This window comes from Bombina bombina, chromosome 5 (genome assembly GCF_027579735.1).
Source record: "Bombina bombina isolate aBomBom1 chromosome 5, aBomBom1.pri, whole genome shotgun sequence".
Lineage (NCBI taxonomy): Eukaryota > Metazoa > Chordata > Amphibia > Anura > Bombinatoridae > Bombina > Bombina bombina.
The window spans coordinates 515,936,928-515,964,078 of NC_069503.1; the positions used below are offsets into that span (position 1 = coordinate 515,936,928).

General features: G+C 41.9%; 1 pseudogene; it reads left to right on the top strand.

The window, feature by feature from the left end:
* Positions 1-17,291, top strand: part of LOC128661526 (putative tyrosine carboxypeptidase MATCAP2) — a 56,321-nt pseudogene extending 39,030 nt beyond the window's left edge.
* The last annotated feature ends 9,860 nt before the right edge of the window (positions 17,292-27,151 follow it).

Sequence of the window (27,151 nt, forward strand, 5' to 3'; positions counted from 1 at the left end):
AAGAACAGTGCAGTTATTCCTAACTGGCAACAGAAAATTATACAAAGAAAATGTAATCTTTCAAGAAGTGTTTTAAAGAGATGTGTCCCTGAGATGAAAAATATTGCAAATGCTAGCTAGATGATTTTAAAACATTTATTTTCTATTCAGATATTTCACAAGGCAATGCTTCTATGCTGATATATATATATATATATATATATATATATATATATATATATATATATATATATATATATATATATATATATATATATATATATATATATATATATATAAAATATATATATATATAGATAGATAGATAGATAGATAGATAGATAGATAGATAGATAGATGTGTAAGCCCCTGGGGGTGTGTGTGTGTAAATATGGGAGAGTCCCTGGGTGTGTGTTTGTAAGTATGGTAGAGTTCCTGGGTGTGTGTGTAAGTGTGGGAGACTCCCTGGGTGGGTGTGTAATTGTGGCAGAGTGTCTGGGTGTAAGTGTTAGGGTGGTAGAGTCTGTGCATGTGTGTGTGTGTAAGTGTGGGAGAGTCCATGGGTGTGTGTATAAGTGTTGGTGAGTGCCTGGGTATGTGTGGGTAAGGGTAGGAAAGTACCTTGTTGTGTGTGCATAAGGATAGGAGATACCTGAATTATTCATACGTATAGGAGAGTGCCTATGTGTGTCTGTAAACATGTGAGACTGGGTGTGTGTGAGGTTTGGAGACTACCTAAGTGCATAAATATGTAAGTAAGGGTTAGAGACAACCTGTGTGGGCATGTGTATCTGTGTGTAATGGTTGGAAAACTCCTGGTTGGTGTAGTTAGGAATGAGAGAGATATCGTAGGGTAGAAAAAAAGAAATGAGGGCCCTTGTGGTAATATTAGCGTTGGAAAGAGCCAGGACATGTGTACTTAACCTCTTAACAAGAGAAACATATCCTGTACATCATGTGTCCTAAGGGTAGCCCTGTAATAGCACAGGTCTTGTAGACAACAAAAAGACTACAATATATCTAATTATTAGGGATCAATGAGGTAACCAGGAACTTCAAAATTCATACCCACTGTGTTTCATCAAACAAAAATTGACATTCTGGCTGGATATAGCATACACTTGGGACAGAATGGAGTCTTAACTGACCAACAAGGAAATTGAAAGGGTTCACACCCACATGTTTATCAAACAAGAATACACGCCCTGTCTAACCTAGAAGTGATGTAGAGACTCAAATTGTTAATGTATAACTTTAATATAAAAATTTCGAAGAAATGGTTCGATAAAATGACTCCTATAATCAATGCACGTATATATAATACCCAAAACATGATAATATCAAATTATGAGATGAGGAGATTTTGCAGTCACTTATGATATTCAAAAATTTGCCCTGAGATTCTCAAATCATACCAGTAGGAAATGAAATAGGAATACTCCATGAAGGAATACATTGTACAATTCAGATAGGGTTAAGTGGTATGTATATACATTACACAACACCAAAGATTAATATTTAATTATGTAGTTCATTGAACCCTATATATATATATATATATATATATATATATATATATATATATACACACACAAATATATATATATATATATATAGACACAAACATATATAAACCTTAAAATAGGATAAACCCTTGTAACATAGTATAATAAAAATTCCTGCTGATGTACATTGCTTTTAGGGGTTAGCAATAATGTACAACCATCCGTGACACTGCTCTTACTGTGAAATTTTAGAAGCTTTTTAAGGGGTAGAACCAGTGAAATCTTACTGATATTGGAAATTGTTCTCATTATCTGCAATGGGGCAGTGGTAACTACCCTCCTTTCTAGCTATTGACATTTATACCTGTAAAACTAAGTTATAACACAAAAGTGGTCCTTCCCACATAGAGAAATAATCAGCTCATCTCTATTAACACACAGCGCTTATCCCCTCTCTTTTCTTGTGCTCTTTGGAATGCACGCTCTGTCTGTAACAAACTTACAACTGTTCATGACCTGTTTGTTTCTAACACCTTCAATCTTCTAGCAATTACTGAAACCTGGCTATCATCTTCTGACACTGCTTCCATTGCTGCTCTCATGCACGGTGGTCTCCACTTTAGCCACACACCTAGGCCAGGTGATAGACATGGTGGCGGTGTTGGAATCTTACTCTCCCCCTCCTGCTCCTTTCAGCACCTGCAGCCTCATCCATCTCTCTCCTTTTCCTCCTTTGAAGTTCACTGCATCCGACTATTCTCCCCCCTCTCCCTCAGGGTGGCAGTTATCTATCGCCCCCCTGGACCAACCTCCCAATTCCTTGATAACTTCGCTGCCTGGCTTTCTCACTTTCTCTCTACAAATACACCTGCTTTAATCCTGGGGGACTTCAACATCCCCATTGATAACCCATCTGCCCCTGCTGCCTCTAAACTTCTCTCACTCACAAACTCCTTTGGTCTCTCACAATCCACCATATTCCCTACTCACCACGACGGACACTCTATTGATCTAGTATTCTCCTACCTCTGCTCTCCCTCTGACGCCACCTGTCTCCCATTTCCCATCTCAGACCACCATCTGCTCACCTTTAAGCTTAATATACAGGCTAAACCTACTTCTCCCCCTCGCCCCCGCACCTGAAGAAATCTGCACACTGTGGATCCTCTACAACTCTCCAACCTTATTCAAAAACACCTCCCCCACACTTCCACAATATCCTGCCCTGACCTTGCTACAACCAACTATAACAATACTCTCTACTCGGCACTGGACACTTTCGCTCCTCCCCAAATACACAAAACCCCACGTCGTCGGCTCCAACCCTGGCACTCTAACCAAACACGCTACCTGCAAAAATGCTCCCGTGCTGCTGAACGTGCCTGGAGGAAATCTCGCTCTGAATCAGATTTCCTTCACTATAAGTTCATTCTTTATTCTTACTCCTCTGCCCTTCACTTAGCCAAACAAACCTACTTCTCTTCTCTTATATCTACTCACTCCTCAAACCCTAAACGTCTCTTCTCCATTTTCAACTCTCTCCTTTATCCACCTTCACCACCCCCTTCATCTGCCTTTAGTGCTCAAGACCTGTCAGACTACTTTTTCAACAAAACAATTACCATCCGATGTAATATCCCAACACAAGTCTGCAGCCTTCCATCTCCGCCCCCGGCAACCCCCTCCACCACTCTCAGCACCTTCCCCCCTACCTCTGAGAATGAAGTGAGTTCCCTATTGTCTTCCTCACACCTCACTACCTGCCCACTTGACCCTATCCCTTCACATCTAATACCTTCTCTGTCTTCTACCTTCACTCCAGCTCTTACTCACATATTTAACCTATCCCTTACTACCGGTTCATTCCCATCTTCCTTCAAACATGCAAAGGTCACCCCCATCCTCAAAAAACCCTCCCTCGACCTCAATTCTCCTGCAAACTACCGCCCCATATCACTGCTTCTGCTAGCTTCAAAAGTCCTGGAAAAACTAGTCTTCAATCGCTTAACCCACTTCTTGTCCTCCAACTCACTGCTTGACCCCTTACAATCTGGCTTCCGTTCCCAACACTCAACTGAGACTGCCCTCACCAAAGTTACTAATGATCTTCTTTCTGCTAAAAAAACCAGAATTTATGCTTACCTGATAAATTACTTTCTCCAACGGTGTGTCCGGTCCACGGCGTCATCCATTACTTGTGGGATATTCTCCTCCCCCACAGGGAAAGGCAAGGAGAGCACACAGCAAGAGCTGTCCATATAGTCCCTCCCAGGCTCCGCCCCCCAGTCATTCGACCGACGGTTAGGAGAAAAAAAGGAGAAACTATAGGGTGCCGTGGTGACTGTAGTGTATAGAGAGAGAAATTTTTCAAACCTGATTAAAAAACCAGGGCGGGCCGTGGACCGGACACACCGTTGGAGAAAGTAATTTATCAGGTAAGCATAAATTCTGTTTTCTCCAACATTGGTGTGTCCGGTCCACTGCGTCATCCATTACTTGTGGGAACCAATACCAAAGCTTTAGGACACGGATGAAGGGAGGGAGCAAATCAGGTTACCTAAACAGAAGGCACCACGGCTTGCAAAACCTTTCTCCCAAAAATAGCCTCCGAAGAAGCAAAAAGTATCAAATTTGTAGAATTTGGCAAAAGTGTGCAGAGAAGACCAAGTTGCTGCCTCACACATCTGATCAACAGAAGCCTCGTTCTTGAAGGCCCATGTGGAAGCCACAGCCCTAGTAGAGTGAGCTGTGATTCGTTCAGGAGGCTGCCGTCCGGCAGTCTCATAAGCCAATCGGATAATGCTTTTCAGCCAGAAAGAAAGAGAGGTAGCAGTAGCTTTTTGTCCTCTCCTCTTACCAGAATAAACGACAAACAAAAAAGAAGTTTTGTCTGAAATCCTTTGTTGCTTCTAAATAGAACTTTAAAGCACGGACTACATCTAAATGGTGTAACAAATGTTCCTTCTTTGAAACTGGATTCGGACACAAAGAAGGGACAACTATTTCCTGGTTAATATTCTTGTTGGAAACAACTTTTGGAAGAAAACCAGGCTTGGTACGCAAAACAACCTTATCTGAATGGAACACCAGATAGGGTGGATCACACTGCAAAGCAGATAGTTCAGAAACTCTTCTAGCAGAAGAAATAGCAACCAAAAACAGAACTTTCCAAGATAGTAACTTGATATCTATGGAATGTAAGGGTTCAAATGGAACCCCTTGAAGAACTGAAAAAACATAATTTATGCTTACCTGATAAATTCCTTTCTTCTGTTGTGTGATCAGTCCACGGGTCATCATTACTTCTGGGATATTATCTGCTCCCCTACAGGAAGTGCAAGAGGATTCACCCAGCAGAGTTGCTATATAGCTCCTCCCCTCTACGTCACCTCCAGTCATTCGACCAAAGACCAACGAGAAAGGAGAAGCCAAGGGTGTAGTGGTGACTGAATTATAATTTAAAAAATATGTACCTGCCTTAAAAAAACAGGGCGGGCCGTGGACTGATCACACAACAGAAGAAAGGAATTTATCAGGTAAGCATAAATTATGTTTTCTTCTGTTATGTGTGATCAGTCCACGGGTCATCATTACTTCTGGGATACCAATACCAAAGCAAAAGTACACGGATGACGGGAGGGATAGGCAGGCTCATTATACAGAAGGAACCACTGCCTGAAGAACCTTTCTCCCAAAAATAGCCTCCGAAGAAGCAAAAGTGTCAAATTTGTAAAATTTGGAAAAAGTATGAAGCGAAGACCAAGTTGCAGCCTTGCAAATCTGTTCAACAGAGGCCTCATTCTTAAAGGCCCAAGTGGAAGCCACAGCTCTAGTGGAGTGAGCTGTAATTCTTTCAGGAGGCTGCTGTCCAGCAGTCTCATAGGCTAAACGTATTATGCTACGAAGCCAAAAAGAGAGAGAGGTAGCAGAAGCTTTTTGACCTCTCCTCTGTCCAGAATAAACGACAAACAGGGAAGAAGTTTGGCGAAAATCTTTAGTTGCCTGCAAGTAGAACTTGAGGGCACGAACTACATCCAGATTGTGTAGAAGACGTTCCTTCTTTGAAGAGGGATTTGGACACAAGGAGGGAACAACAATCTCTTGATTGATATTCCTGTTAGAGACAACCTTAGGTAAGAACCCAGGTTTAGTACGCAGAACTACCTTGTCTGAGTGAAAGATCAGATAAGGAGAATCACAATGTAGGGCTGATAACTCAGAGACTCTTCGAGCCGAGGAAATAGCCATTAAAAATAGAATTTTCCAAGATAACAATCTTATATCAATGGAATGAAGGGGTTCAAACGGAACACCCTGTAAAACGTTAAGAACTAAGTTTAAACTCCATGGCGGAGCAACAGTTTTAAACACAGGCTTGATCCTAGCTAAAGCCTGACAAAAGGCCTGGATGTCTGAATTTTCTGACAGACGCCTGTGTAACAAGATGGACAGAGCTGAGATCTGTCCCTTTAATGAGCTAGCCGATAAACCCTTTTCTAAACCTTCTTGTAGAAAAGACAATATCCTAGGAATCCTAACCTTACTCCAGGAGTAATCTTTGGATTCACACCAGTATAGGTATTTACGCCATATTTTATGGTAAATCTTTCTGGTAACAGGCTTCCTAGCCTGTATCAGGGTATCAATAACCGACTCAGAAAACCCACGTTTTGATAAAATCAAGCGTTCAATTTCCAAGCAGTCAGCTTCAGAGAAGTTAGACTTTGATGTTTGAATGGACCCTGAATCAGAAGGTCCTGTCTTAGAGGTAGAGACCACGGCGGACAGGATGACATGTCCACTAGATCTGCATACCAAGTCCTGCGCGGCCATGCAGGCGCTATTAGAATCACTGATGCTCTCTCCTGTTTGATTTTGGCAATCAATCGAGGAAGCAGCGGGAAGGGTGGAAACACATAAGCCATCCTGAAGTTCCAAGGTGCTGTCAAAGCATCTATCAGAACCGCTCCCGGATCCCTGGATCTGGATCCGTAGCGAGGAAGTTTGGCGTTCTGGCGAGACGCCATGAGATCTATCTCTGGTTTGCCCCAACGTCGAAGTATTTGGGCAAAGACCTCCGGATGAAGTTCCCACTCCCCCGGATGAAGAGTCTGGCGACTCAAGAAATCCGCCTCCCAGTTCTCCACTCCCGGGATGTGGATTGCTGACAGGTGGCAAGAGTGAGACTCTGCCCAGCGAATTATCTTTGATACTTCTATCATTGCTAGGGAGCTTCTTGTCCCTCCCTGATGGTTGATGTAAGCTACAGTCGTGATGTTGTCCGACTGAAACCTGATGAACCCCCGAGTCTTTAACTGGGGCCAAGCTAGAAGGGCATTGAGAACTGCTCTCAATTCCAGAATGTTTATTGGCAGGAGACTTTCCTCCTGACTCCATTGCCCCTGAGCCTTCAGAGAATTCCAGACAGCGCCCCAACCTAGAAGGCTGGCGTCTGTTGTTACAATTGTCCAGTCCGGCCTGCTGAAAGGCATCCCCCTGGACAGATGTGGCCGAGAAAGCCACCATAGAAGAGAGTTTCTGGTCTCTTGATCCAGATTCAGAGTGGGGGACAAATCTGAGTAATCCCCATTCCACTGACTCAGCATGCACAATTGCAGCGGTCTGAGATGTAGGCGTGCAAAGGGTACTATGTCCATTGCTGCTACCATTAAGCCGATCACCTCCATGCATTGAGCTACTGACGGGAGTTGAATGGAATGAAGGACACGGCATGCATTTAGAAGCTTTGTTAATCTGTCTTCTGTCAGATAAATCTTCATTTCTACGGAATCTATAAGAGTCCCCAAGAATGGAACCCTTGTGAGAGGCAAGAGAGAACTCTTCTTTTCGTTCACTTTCCATCCATGCGACCTTAGAAATGCCAGAACTAACTCTGTATGAGACTTGGCAGTTTGAAAGCTTGAAGCTTGTATCAGAATGTCGTCTAGGTACGGAGCTACCGAAATTCCTCGCGGCCTCAGAACCGCCAGAAGGGCACCCAGAACCTTTGTGAAGATTCTTGGAGCCGTAGCCAATCCGAATGGAAGAGCTACAAACTGGTAATGCCTGTCTAAGAAGGCAAACCTTAGATACCGGTAATGATCTTTGTGAATCGGTATGTGAAGGTAAGCATCCTTTAAATCCACTGTGGTCATGTACTGACCCTTTTGGATCATGGGTAAGATTGTCCGAATAGTTTCCATTTTGAACGATGGAACTCTTAGGAATTTGTTTAGGACCTTTAAATCCAAGATTGGCCTGAAAGTTCCCTCTTTTTTGGGAACCACAAACAGGTTTGAGTAAAACCCTTGTCCTTGTTCCGACCGCGGAACCGGATGGATCACTCCCATTAATAATAGATCTTGTACACAGCGTAGAAACGCGTCCTTCTTTATTTGGTTTGTTGACAACCTTGACAGATGAAATCTCCCTCGTGGGGGAGATAATTTGAAGTCTAGAAGGTATCCCTGAGATATGATCTCTAGCGCCCAGGGATCCTGGACATCTCTTGCCCAAGCCTGGGCGAAGAGAGAGAGTCTGCCCCCCACTAGATCCGGTCCCGGATCGGGGGCCCTCGGTTCATGCTGTCTTAGGGGCAGCAGCAGGTTTTCTGGCCTGCTTGCCCTTATTCCAGGACTGGTTAGGTTTCCAGCCTTGTCTGTAACGAGCAACAGCTCCTTCCTGTTTTGGTGCAGTGGAAGTTGATGCTGCACCTGCTTTGAAATTCCGAAAGGGACGAAAATTAGACTGTCTAGCCTTAGCTTTGGCTTTGTCTTGAGGTAGAGCGTGGCCCTTACCTCCTGTAATGTCAGCGATAATTTCTTTCAAACCGGGCCCAAATAAAGTTTGCCCCTTGAAAGGTATATTAAGTAATTTGGACTTAGAAGTTACATCAGCCGACCAGGATTTTAGCCACAGCGCCCTACGTGCCTGAATGGCGAATCCTGAATTCTTAGCCGTAAGTTTGGTTAAATGTACTACGGCCTCCGAAACGAATGAATTAGCTAGTTTAAGGACTCTAAGCCTGTCCGTAATGTCGTCCAGCGTAGCGGAACTAAGGTTCTCTTCCAGAGACTCAATCCAAAATGCTGCCGCAGCCGTAATCGGCGCGATGCATGCAAGGGGTTGCAATATCAAACCTTGTTGAACAAACATTTTCTTAAGGTAACCCTCTAATTTTTTATCCATAGGATCTGAAAAAGCACAGCTATCCTCCACCGGGATAGTGGTGCGCTTAGCTAAAGTAGAAACTGCTCCCTCCACCTTAGGGACCGTTTGCCATAAGTCCCGTGTGGTGGCGTCTATTGGAAACATCTTTCTAAATATTGGAGGGGGTGAGAACGGCACACCGGGTCTATCCCACTCCTTAGTAACAATTTCAGTTAATCTCTTAGGTATAGGAAAAACGTCAGTACTCGCCGGTACCGCAAAGTATTTATCCAACCTACACATTTTCTCTGGTATTGCAACAGTGTTACAATCGTTAAGAGCCGCTAAGACCTCCCCTAGTAATACACGGAGGTTTTCCAATTTAAATTTAAAATTTGAAATATCTGAATCCAATCTGCTTGGATCAGAACCGTCACCTACAGAATGAAGCTCTCCGTCCTCATGCTCTGCAAGCTGTGACGCAGTATCAGACATGGCCCTAGAATTATCAGCGCACTCTGTTCTCACCCCAGAGTGATCACGCTTGCCTCTTAGTTCTGGTAACTTAGCCAAAACTTCAGTCATAACAGTAGCCATATCTTGTAATGTTATCTGTAATGGCTGCCCAGATGTACTAGGCGCCATAATATCACGCACCTCCCGGGCGGGAGACGCAGGTACTGACACGTGAGGCGAGTTAGACGGCATAACTCTCCCCTCGCTGTTTGGTGAAATTTGTTCAATTTGTACAGATTGGCTTTTATTTAAAGTAGCATCAATACAGTTAGTACATAAATTTCTATTGGGCTCCACCTTGGCATTGGAACAAATGACACAGGTATCTTCCTCTGAATCAGACATGTTTAACACACTAGCAATAAACATGCAACTTGGTTACAATCTTATTTAACAAAAACGTACTGTGCCTCAAAGAAGCACTAAACGATTAAATGACAGTTGAAATAATGAACTGAAAAACAGTTATAGCATCACTCTTTAAAAACAACACAACTTGTTAGCAAAGGTTTGTTCCCATTAGTAAAGCAACACTAATTAAATTTTAAACATAAAAATCACAGAGCAACGTTTTAAAACACAGTCACTATATAAATCTCACAGCTCTGCTGAGAGAATCTACTTCCCTTCAAAGAAGTTTGAAGACCCCTGAGTTCTGTTAGAGATGAACCGGATCATGCAGAAAATATAAGTGTAACTGACTGGAAATTTTTTGATGCGTAGCAAAGAGCGCCAAAAACGGCCCCTCCCCCTCACACACAGCAGTGAGAGAGAAACGAAACTGTCATAATCAAAACAAGCAAACTGCCAAGTGGAAAAATAATGCCCAAATATTTATTCACTCAGTACCTCAGAAATGCAAACGATTCTACATTCCAGCAAAAACGTTTAACATGAATTAAATACCTATTAAAAGGTTTAATGTACTTTTACAGAGTAATTCCGGTGAAATACCATCCCCAGAATACTGAAGTGTAGAGTATACATACATGTCATTATAACGGTATAGCAGGATTTTCTCATCAATTCCATTCAGAAAATAAAAACTGCTACATACCTCAATGCAGATTCAACTGCCCGCTGTCCCCTGATCTGAAGCTTTTACCTCCCTCAGATGGCCGAGAAACAGCAATATGATCTTAACTACTCCGGTTAAAATCATAAGAAAAACTCTGGTAGATTCTTCTTCAAACTCTGCCAGAGAAGTAATAACACGCTCCGGTGCTATTGTAAAATAACAAACTTTTGATTGAAGTTATAAAAACTAAGTATAATCACCATAGTCCTCTCACACCTCCTATCTAGTCTTTGGGTGCAAGAGAATGACTGGGGGTGACGTAGAGGGGAGGAGCTATATAGCAACTCTGCTGGGTGAATCCTCTTGCACTTCCTGTAGGGGAGCAGATAATATCCCAGAAGTAATGATGACCCGTGGACTGATCACACATAACAGAAGAAAACTAAATTTAGACTCCAGGGAGGAGTCAAAGGTCTGTAAACAGGTTTGATTCTGACCAAAGCCTGTACAAAAGCTTGTACATCTGGCACAGCTGCCAGTCGTCTGTGTAACAAGACAGATAAAGCAGATCTCTGTCCTTTTAGAGAACTCGCTGACAATCCCTTATCCAAACCTTCTTGTTAGAAAGGAGAGGATCCTGGGAATATTAATCCATGAGAATCCCTTGGATTCACAACAACAGATATATCCTTTCCATATTTTATGGTAAATCCTTCTAGTCACAGGTTTTCTGGCTTGGACCAGAGTATCTATCACTGAATCTGAAAACCCGCGCTTGGATAAAATCAAGCGTTCAATTTCCAAGCAGTCAGCTGGAGAGAAACTAGATTTGGATGTTCGAATGGACCTTGCACTAGAAGATCCTGTCTCAAAGGTAGCTTCCATGGTGGAGCCGATGACATATTCACCAGGTCTGCATACCAAGTCCTGCGTGGCCACGCAGGAGCTATCAGAATCACTGAGGCCTTCTCCTGTTTGATCCTGGCTACAAGCCTGGGAAGCAGAGGGAACGATGGAAATGCATAAGCTAGGTTGAACGACCAAGGCGTCACTAATGCATCCACTAGAGTCGCCTTGGGATCCCTGGATCTGGACCCGTAGCAAGGAACCTTGAAGTTCTGACGAGACGCCATCAGATCCATGTCTGGAATGTCCCATAATTGAGTCAACTGGGCAAAAACCTCCGGGTGGAGTTCCCACTCCCCCGGATGGAAAGTCTGACGACTCAGATAATCCGCCTCCCAGTTGTCTACTCCTGGGATGTGAATTGCAGATAGATGGCAGGAGTGATCCTCCGCCCATTTGATGATCTTGGATACCTCTCTCATCGCCAAGGAACTCTTTGTTCCTCCCTGATGGTTGATGTAAGCTACAGTCGTCATGTTGTCTGACTGGAATCTTATGAATCCGGCCTTCGCTAGTTGAGGCCAAGCCCGGAGAGCATTGAATATCGCTCTCAGTTCCAGGATGTTTATCGGGAGAAGAGACTCTTCCCGAGACCATAGACCCTGAGCTTTCCGGGAATCCCAGACCGCGCCCCAGCCTAATAGACTGGCGTCGTTCGTGACAATGACCCACTCTGGTCTGCGGAAACTCATTCCCTGAGACAGGTGATCCTGTGACAACCACCAACGGAGTGAGTCTCTGGTCATCTGGTCTACTTGAATCTTTGGAGACAAGTCTGTATAGTCCCCATTCCACTGCTTGAGCATGCACAGTTGTAATGGTCTTAGATGAATTTGAGCAAACAGAACTATGTCCATTGCTGCAACCATCAACCCTACTACTACCATGCACTGAGCTATGGAAGGCTGCAGAATAGAGTGAAGAACTTGACAAGCTTTAGAAGCTTTGACTTTCTGACTTTTGTCAGGAAGATCTTCCTTTTTAAAGAATCTATTATCGTTCCCAAGAAGGGAACTCTTGTCGACGGAGACAGGGAACTCTTTTCTACGTTCACCTTCCACCCGTGAGATATGAGAAAGGCTAGAACAATGTCTGTATGAGCCTTTGCTTTGGAAAGAGACGACGTTTGGATTAGAATGTCGTCCAGATAAGGTGCCACTGCAATACCCCTTGGTCTTAGAAACTCTAGAAGGGACCCAAGCACCTTTGTGAAAATCCTTGGATGATCTTTGTGGATAGGAATATGTAGATATGCATCCTTTAAATCCACGGTAGTCATAAATTGACCCTCCTGGATTGTAGATAAAATTGTTCGAATGGTTTCCATTTGAACGATGGAACTCTGAGAAATTTGTTTAGATTTTTTAAATCCAGAATTGGTCTGAAAATTCCCTCTTTTTTGGGAACTACAAACAGATTTGAGTAAACCCCCCGACCTTGTTCCACAGTAGGAACTGGGTGTATCACTCCCATCTTTAACAGGTCTTCTACACAATGTAAGAATGCCTGTCTCTTTATTTGGTTTGAAGATAAGTTAGACACGTGGAACCTTCCCCTTGAGGGTAGTTCCTTGAACTCCAGAAGAAAACCCTGAGAGACTATTTCTAGTGTCCAGGGATCCTGAACATCTCTTGCCTAAGCCTGAGCAAAGAGAGAGAGTCTGCCCCCTACTAGATCCGGTCCCGGATCGGGGGCTACCCCTTCATGCTGTTTTGGTAGCAGCAGCAGGCTTCTTGGCCTGTTTACCCTTGTTCCAGCCTTGCATTGATTTTCAAGCTGGTTTAGTCTGGGAAGCGTTACCCTCTTGTCTAGAGGCTGCCGAGTTGGAAGCCGGTCCGTTCCTGAAATTGCGAATGGAACGAAAATTGGACTTATTCTTAGCCTTGAAAGGTTTATCTTGTGGGAGGGCATGGCCCTTTCCCTCAGTGATGTCTGAAATAATCTCTTTCAATTCTGGCCCAAAAAGGGTCTTACCTTTGAAAGGGGTATTAAGCAATTTTGTCTTGGAAGATACATCCGCCGACCAAGACTTTAGCCAGAGCGCTCTACGCGCCCCAATTGTAAACCCTGAATTTTTCGCCGCTAACCTCGCTAACTGCAAAGCGGTGTCTAAAATAAAGGAATTAGCTAACTTAAGTGCGTGAATTCTGTCCATGACTTCCTCATATGGAGTCTCCCTACTGAGCGACTTTTCCAGTTCCTCGAACCAGAACCACGCCGCTGTAGTGACAGGAATAATGCAAGAAATAGTTAAAGGAGGTAACCTTGCTGTACAAAAATCTTTTTAAGCAAACCCTCCAATTTTTTATCCATAGGATCTTTGAAAGCACAATTGTCCTCAATAGGAATGGTCGTGCGCTTGGCTAGAGTAGAAACTGCCCCCTCGACCTTAGGGACTGTTTGCCATGTGTCCTTCCTGGGGTCGACCATAGGGAACAATTTCTTAAATATAGGAGGAGGGACAAAAGGTATGCCTGGCTTCTCCCACTCCTTATTCACTATGTCCGCCACCCTTTAGGTATCGGAAAAGCATCAGGGTGCACCAGGACCTCAAGGAACTTGTCCATCTTGCACAATTTTTCTGGGTTGACCAGATTGTCACAATCATCCAGAGTAGATAGCACCTCCTTAAGTAATGCGCGGAGATGCTCTAATTTTGATTTAAATGTCACAACATCAGGTTCTGCCTGCTGAGAAATTCTTCCTGTATCAGAAATTTCCCCATCTGGCAAACCCTCCCTCACTGCCACTTCAGATTGGTGTGAGGGTATGACACAAAAATTATCATCAGCGCCCTCCTGCTCTACAGTGTTTAAAACAGAGCAATCGCGCTTTCTCTGAAATGCTGGCATTTTGGATAAAATATTAGCTATGGAGTTATCCATTACTGCCGTCAATTGCTGCATAGTAACAAGCATTGGCGCGCTAGAAGTACTAGGGGTCGCCTGCGCGGGCATAACTGGTATAGACACAGAAGGAGATGATGTAGAACTATGTCTACTTCCTTCATCTGAGGAATCATCCTGGGCAACTTTACAATTTGTGACAGTACTGTCCTTACTTTGTTTGGACGCTATGGCACAATTATCACACATATTTGAAGGGGGAACCACATTGGCTACCATACATACAGAACATGATCTATCTGAAGGTACAGACATGTTAAACAGGCTTAAACTGGTTAATAAAGCACAAAAAAACGTTTTAAAACAAAACCGTTACTGTCTCTTTAAATGTTAAACAGGGCACACTTTATTACTGAATATGTGAAAAACTATGAAGGAATTATCCAATCTTTACCAAATTTTCACCACAGTGTCTTAATGCATTCAAAGTATTGCACCCCAATTTTCAAGCTGTTAACCCTTAAAATGTGGAAACCGGAGCCGTTTTTAATTTTAACCCCCTTACAGTCCCAGCTACAGCCTTTGCTGCGACTTCACCAATCCCAGGGGGGTATATGATATCAAATGAAGCCTTCTAGGAACGATTTTAGTGGATTCCAGACCCACACACATGCAGCTGCATGTACTGTACTCAAAAGTAACTGCACAGTAATGGCGCGAAAATGAGGCTCTGCCTACAACAGAGAAAGGCCCTTCCTGACTGGGAAGGTGTCTTAACAAGTGCCTGGTGCTAAAAAACGTTCCCCAAAGTGTGAAATTCAACTTCAAACTGCATATAATACTTAAATAAAGCAATCGATTTAGCCCTTAAGAGTGTCTACCAGTGTATAGCCCATAATAAGCCCTTTATTCTGTTTGAGACTAAGAAAATGGCTTACCAATCCCCATGAGGGAAAATGACAGCCTTCCAGCATTACACAGTCTTGTTAGAAAAATGGCTAGTCATACCTTGAGCAGAAAAGTCTGCAAACTGTTCCCCCCAACTGAAGTTCTCTCATCTCAACAGTCCTGTGTGGGAACAGCAACTGATTTCAGTTACTGTCTGCTAAAATCATAATCCTCTTTTAAACAGAACTCTTCATCTCTTTCTGTTTCAGAGTAAATAGTACATACCAGCACTATTTTAAAATAACAAACTCTTGATAGAAGAATAAAAAACTACAACTAAACACCACAAACTCCTCACCATCCCCGAGGAGATGCTACTTGTTCAGAGCGGCAAGGAGAATGACTGGGGGGGCGGAGCCTGGGAGGGACTATATGGACAGCTCTTGCTGTGTGCTCTCCTTGCCTTTCCCTGTGGGGGAGGAGAATATCCCACAAGTAATGGATGACGCCGTGGACCGGACACACCAATGTTGGAGAAAATGGCCACTACTCAATACTTATCTTACTTGATCTGTCTGCTGCCTTTGACACAGTTGACCATCCCCTTCTCCTACGGACTCTCAGCTCCTTTGGGCTCTCTGACACTGCCCTTTCCTGGATCCACTCTTATCTCTCTAATAGGTCCTTTTCTGTCTCCTTTGCTGGTGGCGACTCCTCTCCATTGCCTCTGTCTGTTGGAGTACCTCAAGGCTCTGTTCTGGGTCCCCTACTCTTCTCTATTTATACATCCTCACTGGGTAAACTTATCAGTAGCTATGGCTTCAACTACCACCTCTATGCTGATGATACCCAGATCTACCTATCCACCGCTTCACTCTCTCCTTCTGTCTTTGCGCACATCAGTGTCTGCTTATCTGGCATTTCTTCTTGGATGGCCTCTCACCACCTAAAAATCAATATGTCCAAGACTGAGCTCCTTCTAATCCCCCCCTCTAATTCTACCCCGGTTCCTAACTTTTCAATCACTGTTGGTGACACCACTATCTCCCCATCACCCCAAGTCCGCGTCCTAGGAGTTACACTTGACTCCAATCTGTCCTTCATACCCCACATCCAATTGCTCTCTTCCTCCTGTCGCAACCATCTACGCAATATCTCCAAAATCCGTCCATTTCTGAGTGCTGAAACTACTAAACAGCTAATCCACTCCCTGGTAATCTCCCGACTTGACTACTGTAATAACCTACTAACTGGCCTCCCTCTCTCCCGCCTCTCCCCTCTTCAATCCATCCTAAATGCCTCTGCTAGGCTAATCCACCTCTCCCGACGCTCTGTATCTGCTGCACCTCTCTGCGAGTTCCTTCACTGGCTACCCATCCACAGCAGAATTAAATTCAAAATTTTCATCCTGACCTACAAAGCCCTTACCAACGTAGCCCCCCCTACCTGTCCTCACTCATCAAGAAATATACTCCAGCCCGCCCCCTAAGATCCAACAATGACCTGCTCCTTGCATCTTCTACCATCACCTCCTCCCATGCCAGGCTACAGGACTTCTCTCGTGCGGCACCAACCATCTGGAATGCACTTCCCAGAGCTGTTAGACTTTCCCCTAACCTTTCCTCCTTTAAATGCTCCCTAAAGACCTTTCTGTTCATGCAAGCCTATCTCTAAATCAGTAAAAAATGAATTCTACCTGCCAAACTGCGGCCCCATCTAACTCCACACTAACATCATTCTCACCTTTGCAGTCCCCACCTCCTGTTTCTCACCCTCCTACCATCTAGATTGTAAGTTCCCACGGGAACAGTATTTGTTTTGTTAAACTTTGGTGTCTTTTATATTGTATTGTACTGTACTTTTATCTTTGTACCCATGGACAGCGCTGTGGAATCTGTTGGCGCTTTATAAATAAAGAATAATAATAATAATAGCTGGTCCCTAATGTAAAAACAAACAAAAAAGTCAAGAAACAGTGTCACTGATAAGCAATGTTCTGCCATCAAATGATGCTTTAAGGAAATCAAGACAGAATGTGGTACTAAACAGCCTTCATCATACAATCTAAACAAACAGTATATCACTTAGTTCTACCCTCTTGTTCTGTAATAGGCTGTCACAATCATGCAGAAGGCTATTGACAGATATGGCAGCTATAAAAGTTTAGAGAAGAGAATAGGAGGCACCTCACTATCAAATAGCGGCATACAACATCATTTGCAGAATTACTTGGCAAAAGAGGGATGCCTGAGTGAGGTATGTGATATAAAGATGTACATAAAGAGAGATAAGGTCAGCATGTCATACTCATTATGCTAAATGTCTAATCATTTTTGTGTTTGAATTTGTCTTCTTTAGATGAAAGGAAATCTAAAGCCAGATGTGCCATGCTGTGCCTCAATGGGTATAATACACGGTACCAACACTGACAATCAACACCACATTAGCAAGATCTCTGTGGATGGAAGGGACTCTGAGGCATGAAATAGGTACTTATATATTTATATGTTATTTTATTCTGTTCTGCACTTACATTATTTATGACTACATTATTTATGTATACTATGGGTGAAATGTGGTCACAACCAGGTACACAGGATCTTTCTGCTGTAAATGTACGCACAAATTGAGAAGAAATTTGAAAAAATTGGAGGCATCTGTAATATGGCTCAATTTTATTAAATTATGTGAATATAAGCACAATATTGTATTTAATGTTTGATATATTATACTGTGCCATATGCAATTTTAGCTTTATAAACAAAGTATGCATATTTTTGGGAGGGATCAATCTTTTTTCAGTTAAGTTGTTAAAACATATGAATAATTAATATGTTGATTTAAAAGAGGGTATTAAAAATACATATTATACTTTTTCTGTTTTGTTTTTGCAACATTGATTTTAATATACCAGGTTGTGGGAACATATTAATCTGCAATATTTTATTGTGAGATTTCATTTATCTGATCTACCTTACAACCCTCTGTATTTTCCCATAGGTTGCTTCAGTACAGATCAGATCTATCTTAAACGAGTGCTTCACCTGCTGAGGCACAGGGCAACCATTGACTTCAAACTGCTAACATCAGGTATATTTTATTCTCATAAGGTAAACACTTGTTATTAGACACAACATAGGTCAAATAAATAAACAAAGACAGAACAACCTAAGTAGAAAGAAAACCCTCAATGTATAGCTATTCACTTCTGGTTTTACAGAATCCATATAATGAAAACATTTTTAATAAAATTAATTAACTAATTAATTGAAATGTGAATTAATCAAATATATTAATAAAAACAATAGACAATAATAGATTAATTTATAAAAACATTCACTTAACTCTGCCCCTTCAGTAAATCATATGGGTTTTTTTGTTGTTTGAGATACTTTTCGATTCCCATCCACTAGAAAATCCAAAACTTGTATTAGTAAAACCAGTAAAATAAGTAAATGATATAACAACAGACCTTCTTAGAAGTAAAACATATGTGGCCAAATCAAAAACAGAATTTATGCTTACCTGATAAATTACTTTCTCCAACGGTGTGTCCGGTCCACGGCGTCATCCTTACTTGTGGGATATTCTCTTCCCCAACAGGAAATGGCAAAGAGTCCCAGCAAAGCTGGTCACATGATCCCTCCTAGGCTCCGCCCACCCCAGTCATTCGACCGACGGACAGGAGGAAATATATATAGGAGAAATCATATGATACCGTGGTGACTGTAGTTAGAGAAAATAATTCATCAGACCTGATTAAAAAAACCAGGGCGGGCCGTGGACCGGACACACCGTTGGAGAAAGTAATTTATCAGGTAAGCATAAATTCTGTTTTCTCCAACATTGGTGTGTCCGGTCCACGGCGTCATCCTTACTTGTGGGAACCAATACCAAAGCTTTAGGACACGGATGAAGGGAGGGAGCAAATCAGGTCACCTAAACGGAAGGCACCACAGCTTGCAAAACCTTTCTCCCAAAAATAGCCTCCGAAGAAGCAAAAGTATAAAATTTGTAAAATTTGGCAAAAGTGTGCAGTGAAGACCAAGTCGCTGCCTTACATATCTGATCAACAGAAGCCTCGTTCTTGAAGGCCCATGTGGAAGCCACAGCCCTAGTGGAGTGAGCTGTGATTCGTTCAGGAGGCTGCCGTCCGGCAGTCTCATAAGCCAAACGGATAATGTTTTTAAGCCAAAAGGAAAGAGAGGTGGAAGTCGCTTTTTGACCTCTCCTTTTACCAGAATAAACAACAAACAAGGATGATGTTTGTCTGAAATCTTTAGTAGCCTCTAAATAGAATTTTAGAGCACGGACAACGTCCAAATTGTGTAACAAACGCTCCTTCTTTGAAACTGGATTCGGACACAAAGAAGGTACAACTATCTCCTGGTTAATATTTTTGGTAGAAACAACTTTAGGAAGAAAACCAGGCTTAGTACGCAAAACCACCTTATCTGCATGGAACACCAGATAAGGAGGAGAACACTGCAGAGCAGATAACTCTGAAACTCTTCTAGCAGAAGAGATTGCAACCAAAAACAAAACTTTCCAAGATAGTAACTTAATATCTACGGAATGTAAGGGTTCAAACGGAACCCCTTGAAGAACTGAAAGAACTAGATTTAAACTCCAGGGAGGAGTCAAAGGTCTGTAAACAGGCTTGATCCTAACCAGAGCCTGAACAAATGCTTGAACATCTGGCATAGCTGCCAGTCGTTTGTGTAGTAAGACAGATAAAGCAGAAATCTGTCCCTTTAGAGAACTTGCAGATAATCCTTTCTCCAAACCTTCTTGTAGAAAGGATAGAATCTTAGGAATCTTTATCTTGTTCCATGGCAATCCTTTGGATTCACACCAACAGATATATTTTTTCCATATTTTATGGTAAATTTTTCTAGTTACAGGCTTTCTAGCCTGAATCAGAGTATCTATTACAGAATCTGAAAACCCACGCTTTGATAAAATCAAGCGTTCAATCTCCAAGCCGTCAGCTGGAGAGAAACCAGATTCGGATGTTCGAATGGACCTTGAACAAGAAGGTCCTGTCTCAAAGGTAGCTTCCATGGTGGAGCCGATGACATATTCACCAGGTCTGCATACCAAGTTCTGCGTGGCCACGCAGGAGCTATCAAGATCACCGAAGCCCTCTCCTGATTGATCCTGGCTACCAGCCTGGGAATGAGAGGAAACGGTGGGAATACATAAGCTAGGTTGAAGGTCCAAGGTGCTACTAGTGCATCTACTAGAGTCGCCTTGGGATCCCTGGATCTGGACCCGTAGCAAGGAACCTTGAAGTTCTGACGAGACGCCATAAGATCCATGTCTGGAATGCCCCATAATTGAGTTATTTTGGGCAAAGATTTCCGGATGGAGTTCCCACTCCCCCGGATGGAATGTCTGACGACTCAGAAAATCCGCTTCCCAATTTTCCACTCCTGGGATGTGGATCGCAGACAAGTGGCAGGAGTGATCCTCCACCCATTGAATTATTTTGGTCACTTCTTCCATCGCCAGGGAACTCCTTGTTCCCCCCTGATGATTAATATATGCAACAGTCGTCATGTTGTCTGATTGAAACCTTATGAATTTGGCCTTTGCTAGTTGAGGCCAAGCTTTGAGAGCATTGAATATCGCTCTCAGTTCCAGAATGTTTATCGGGAGAAGAGATTCTTCCCAAGACCATAGACCCTGAGCTTTCAGGGATTCCCAGACCGCGCCCCAGCCCACCAGGCTGGCGTCGGTCGTGACAATGACCCACTCTGGTCTGCGGAAGCTCATTCCCTGTGACAGATTGTCCAGGGTCAGCCACCAACGGAGTGAATCTCTGGTCTTTTGATCTACTTGAATCGTCGGAGACAAGTCTGTATAATCCCCATTCCACTGTCTGAGCATGCACAGTTGTAATGGTCTTAGATGAATTCGTGCAAAAGGAACTATGTCCATTGTTGCAACCATCAATCCTATTACTTCCATGCACTGCGCTATGGAAGGACGAAGAACAGAATGAAGTACTTGACAAGAGCTTAGAATTTTTGATTTTCTGACCTCTGTCAGAAAAATCCTCATTTCTAAGGAATCTATTATTGTTCCCAAGAAGGGAACTCTTGTTGACGGGGACAGAGAACTTTTTTCTTTGTTCACCTTCCATCCATGAGATCTGAGAAAGGCTAGGACGATGTCCGTATGAGCCTTTGCTTTTGACAGAGACGACGCTTGAATCAGGATGTCGTCCAAGTAAGGTACTACTGCAATGCCCCTTGGTCTTAGAACCGCTAGAAGGGACCCTAGTACCTTTGTGAAAATCCTTGGAGCAGTGGCTAATCCGAATGGAAGTGCCACAAACTGGTAATGCTTGTCCAGAAAAGCGAACCTTAGGAACTGATGATGTTCCTTGTGGATAGGAATATGTAGGTACGCATCCTTTAAATCCACGGTAGTCATAAATTGATTTTCCTGGATAGTAGGTAGGATCGTTCGAATAGTTTCCATTTTGAACGATGGTACCCTGAGAAATTTGTTTAGGATCTTGAGATCCAAAATTGGTCTGAATGTTCCCTCTTTTTTGGGAACTATGAACAGGTTGGAATAAAAACCCATCCCTTGTTCTCTTATTGGAACTGGATGAATCACTCCCATCTTTAACAGGTCTTCTACACAATGTAAGAATGCCTGTCTTTTTATTTGGTTTGAAGATAATTGAGACCTGTGGAACCTTCCCCTTGGGGGTAGTTCCTTGAATTCCAGGAGATAACCTTGAGAAACTATTTCTAGCGCCCAAGGATCCTGAACATCTCTTGCCCAAGCCTGAGCAAAGAGAGAAAGTCTGCCCCCCACCAGATCCGGTCCCGGATCGGGGGCTATCCCTTCATGCTGTTTTGGTAGCAGTGGTAGGCTTCTTGGCCTACTTAACCCTTGTTCCAGCCTTGCATTGGTTTCCAGGCTGGTTTAGGTTGTGAAGTACTACCCTCTTGCTTAGAGGATGTAGAATTAGAGGCTGGTCCGTTTCTGCGAAAGGGATGAAAATTAGGCTTATTTTTATCCTTAAAAGACCTATCCTGTGGGAGGGCGTGGCCCTTTCCCCCAGTGATGTCTGAAATAATCTCTTTCAAATCAGGTCCAAATAATGTTTTACCCTTGAAAGGAATGTTAAGCAATTTTGTCTTGGAAGACACATCCGCTGACCAAGACTTTAGCCAAAGCGCTCTGCGCGCCACGATAGCAAACCCTGAATTTTTCGCCGCTAATCTAGCTAATTGCAAAGCGGCATCTAAAATAAAAGAGTTAGCCAATTTAAGTGCTTGAACTCTGTCCATAACCTCCTCATACGAAGATTCTTTATTGAGCGACTTTTCTACTTCCTCGAACCAGAAACACGCTGCCGTAGTGACAGGAACAATGCATGAAATTGGTTGTAGAAGGTAACCTTGCTGAACAAAAATCTTTTTAAGCAAACCCTCTAATTTTTTATCCATAGGATCTTTGAAAGCACAACTATCTTCGATAGGAATAGTAGTGCGTTTGTTTAGAGTAGAAACCGCCCCCTCGACCTTGGGGACTGTCTGCCATAAGTCCTTTCTGGGGTCGACTATAGGAAATAATTTCTTAAATATAGGGGGGGGGACAAAAGGTATGCCGGGCCTTTCCCACTCTTTATTTACTATGTCCGCCACCCGCTTGGGTATAGGAAAAGCGTCGGGGGGCACCGGAACCTCTAGGAACTTGTCCATCTTACATAACTTCTCTGGAATGACCAAATTGTCACAATCATCCAGAGTAGATAATACCTCCTTAAGCAGTGCGCGGAGATGTTCTAATTTAAATTTAAATGTCACAACATCAGGTTCAGCTTGATGAGAAATATTTCCTGAATCTGAAATTTCTCCCTCAGACAAAACCTCCCTCATGGCCCCTTCAGATTGGTGTGAGGGTATGACAGAACAATTATCATCAGCGTCCTCTTGCTCTTCAGTGTTTAAAACAGAGCAATTGCGCTTTCTCTGATAAGTAGGCATTTTGGATAAAAGATTTGCTATAGAGTTATCCATTACAGCCGTTAATTGTTGCATGGTAATAAGTATTGGCGCACTAGATGTACTAGGGGCCTCCTGTGTGGGCATAACTGGTGTAGACACAGTAGGGGATGATGTAGTATCATGTTTACTCCCCTCATTTGAGGAATCATCTTGGGCAATATCATTATCTGTGGCATTACTGTCCTTACTTTGTTTGGACACTATGGCACAATTATCACATAAATTTAAATGGGGAGACACAATGGCTTTCATACATATAGAACATAGCTTATTTGATGGTACAGACATGTTAAACAGGCTTAAACTTGTCAACAAAGCACAAAAAAAACGTTTTAAAATAAAACCGTTACTGTCACTTTAAATTTCAAACTGAAAACACTTTATTACTGAATATGTGAAAAAGTATGAAGGAATTGTTCAAAATTCACCAAAATTTCACCACAGTGTCTTAAAGCATTAAAAGTATTGCACACCAAATTTCAGAGCTTTAACCCTTAAAATAACGGAACCGGAGCCGTTTTTACATTTAACCCCTATACAGTCCCAGCTATATGCTTTGCTGAGACCCAACCAAGCCCAGAGGGGAATACGATACCAAATGATGCCTTCTATAAGCTTTTTCAGTGATTCTTAGCTCCTCACACATGCATCTGCATGCCTTGCTCTCCAAAAACAACTGCGCATTAGTGGCGCGAAAATGAGGCTCTGTGTATAACTAGAAAAGGCCCCCATCTGAAAAAGGTGTCCAACACAGTGCCTGCCGTTTTTCTAAACAATCCCCAATATTATAATAACCATTATTAGTTAGAATCTGCATAATATGCCTAGTAAAGCAATCGTTTTAGCCCAGAAAAATGTCTACCAGTTTTTGAAGCCCTTTTTGAAGCCCTTTATTCTTTTATGTTTAACTAAGAAAATGGCTTACCGGTCCCCATGAGGGGAAATGACAGCCTTCCAGCATTACATGGTCTTGTTAGAAATATGGCTAGTCATACCTTGAGCAGAAAGGTCTGCTAACTGTTTCCCCCAACTGAAGTTACTTCATCTCAACAGTCCTGTGTGGAAACAGCAATCGATTTTAGTAACTGTCTGCTAAAATCATCTTCCTCTTACAAACAGAAATCTTCATCCTTTTTCTGTTTCAGAGTAAATAGTACATACCAGCACTATTTTAAAATAACAAACACTTGATAGAAGAATAAAAACTACATTTAAACACCAAAAAAACTCTTAACCATCTCCGTGGAGATGTTGCCTGTGCAACGGCAAAGAGAATGACTGGGGTGGGCGGAGCCTAGGAGGGATCATGTGACCAGCTTTGCTGGGACTCTTTGCCATTTCCTGTTGGGGAAGAGAATATCCCACAAGTAAGGATGACGCCGTGGACCGGACACACCAATGTTGGAGAAAGTGAAACATGACAGATAATTAATTCAAGATTGAACATTTAATAGTTTCATATAATTGTGTTTAATTATATGTCAATATATCTGCAGGGTTTCCTAACCTGCATGTGAGCATCCTCCCCTCTTAAACTTCCATGGTGTTAGTAGTGCCAATAACTTTCATTACTATAGTGATGACCTGCACATTAAAAGGACACACAAGACAAAAGGAGGGTCTCAGGGTCTACACAGTAACTCCATTGTCACCTATAAAGTACTTCCTTGTTGAGCAGTGGTGCAGGTAATCACTTGAATTTTATAGGGGACATGCACTCCCTCATTTAAAGGAAAGATTCTCCTTTTTTTAATGTCAGATCCAATGCCTCTAGCTGATACAAAGGGTGTGGGGGTAAGATTGGGGCTCTGTTACAGCATAAAATCATTAAAAAACAAAACAAAAAAAACCCTGGTGACTACTTCAGCAGGTGAATTCAGTTATATGGGAAAATGAATTAATTTTGTATTATATTATATACAATTGCATTTTAACTTCACTTTACAAACATAAGATATTTGAAGAAAATGAAAAAACTGGACTCAAATTTATAATAATAATAATCAAATGAAAAAAAAAAATGTCATCATATCTGCGCACCAGCAGTTCCTTGCAATTACTATTATAAACCAAAAAATAAATGGACATTTGTTGGCAATAAATACCAGTTACTAAAAATATGTGCTTTAGCTACTCAGAAAGTTCAGTAGTATAAAGTCCTTTGCTCCTCGAATCATATAACCAGAGCTGTTATGAAGTACACATATTAAACATATGCACCACGTACTTTGTTTACAGTAGACACTTAGTGTTTATGTGATAGAAATGTACAGTATAAATGGTGTACAGTTCAGATAAAATGGACTTAGTGTTCTCTAGGTAGAACTACTTGGACAAAACATTTAATTTGGCATAACTTGGTGGCTTTTCCTGAAGTACTGTATTGGTCTGGGCATGCACTGAGGATTTTTATTTCATTTGCTTCAGTGGAACAGTACATAAACAGAAGATACACCCATTGCAGATTGAAGGTGCAATTCCCATGTAAACAGAGTAACTTGTATTTAGCAATGGTCAATAGAGATCATTGTTTAAAGCTGCCTTATTGACTTAAATTTGCTAAGACATGTTAATGTACCTTTATAGACAAGTTGTTGGTGAAACACTCAACATGCTGATTGGTCCAGATGGTTTAAAAACATTGTACAAATAAAATATTCTAGCTCTTTTTTTTTTTTTTTTTTTTTACTTTAAGTTAACATGCTGTTTCTTAGTGGACATAAGCATCACATTTTCTCTATCCACTTGTGTATATATATATATATATATATATATATATATATATATAAATCACACAACTTCACTGATATAACTTTTGAGAAAAAAAGATTACGAGAGAAGAGACGGACAATTAAAGAAGGAAAAACAAACAAAAGATGTCATATGGAAAGTGATTATGTCTATTATGGTGCAGATGTGGAGATGAAGGTGTACTGTTGTCCAAGAAGAGAAAGTGACATGAAAGGAATCAAGCTAAGTAAAAGTTTATATATATATATATATATATATATATATATATATATATATATATATATATATATATATATATATATATATATATATATATATATATATATTACATACTGTACATACATACACACACACTTCACCTCAGAAATAATTATTTTTGCAATAATTCCAGGGCAAAACTGAAACTGAGGTTCGGTTCCTCTGAGCAGTATTACAAGTATCAAGTTATCTAGTTTTACATAAAATGCTAAGTCTGGTATGAAATGAAAAATATACATGTATGGTCTATATCAAATATATATATATATATATATATATAGGTTGATTAATCTAAATTATCACCTGGATTTCTTGTTAAAATAGTTCACCTTAATGAACCTTTATGAATAAAATTATCTTTATTTCTCACAGAGCAAATATTTGTAGCAAAATCCGTATTCAGCATTGCACCAGCAGCTCTTGTGAGCTGCTGGTGCAACGCCGCCCCCTGCAGGCTCGCGGCCAATCGCTCGCCAGCAAGGGGGTGTCAATCAACCTGATCGTACTTGATCGAGTTGTATTGTGGTGATCTCTGTCCACCTCATCAGAGTAGGTGGACAGGTTATGGAGCAGCGGTCTTTAGACCGCTGCTCCATAACTTGCGTTTCTGGCGAGTCTGAAGACTCGCCAGAAACACGGGCCCTCAGGCTCCATTCGAAGCTTGATAAATGGGCCTCTATATCTTTTGCATTTTAGAACACAAAAACCAAATATGCAGGTAGACAAAAATTGTGACTTACTGGCAGGGAAAATGTTTAATTTTTAATAATTTTATTTAACTCCTTCACTACTGGGAATTTTAGAGAAAAACTTGCTCAAACTACCAGATCATTTTTAGCATTTTTACTACCACTCAGAAATAAAAACCTTTAGTTTTTTTGATTAACCTATAAAACACAAATATATATATATACAAAAGTCCAAAAGAACCCAGCACTCTCATAACATCCCAGCTCCCAGGGTGCTCACCAACTCCGCATATAAAAAGTTCCACAAAGGCAAGCACTCACTGGCATTTTATCAAAAGACAGTTTTTACTGTGCAACAAACAATTTAGTGAACGTTTTCGGGCATCCGCCCGTCCTCAGGCATAAAATGTACATTTACTTACCACCCTTATAAGTGCAACCATACTAATCCCCAAGTGAACAGCTCTGCCACATCCGGGTCTCCGCAGAGCTCAAACGGCGGAACTGCGCTGTGCCGACAGGACTACGGAGCACCATCTGGGCCAACGTAAAAAGGCAAAACATTAAAAACAGCAAAATAGCTATACTGCACAGTCAGTTGATAATGGGCACG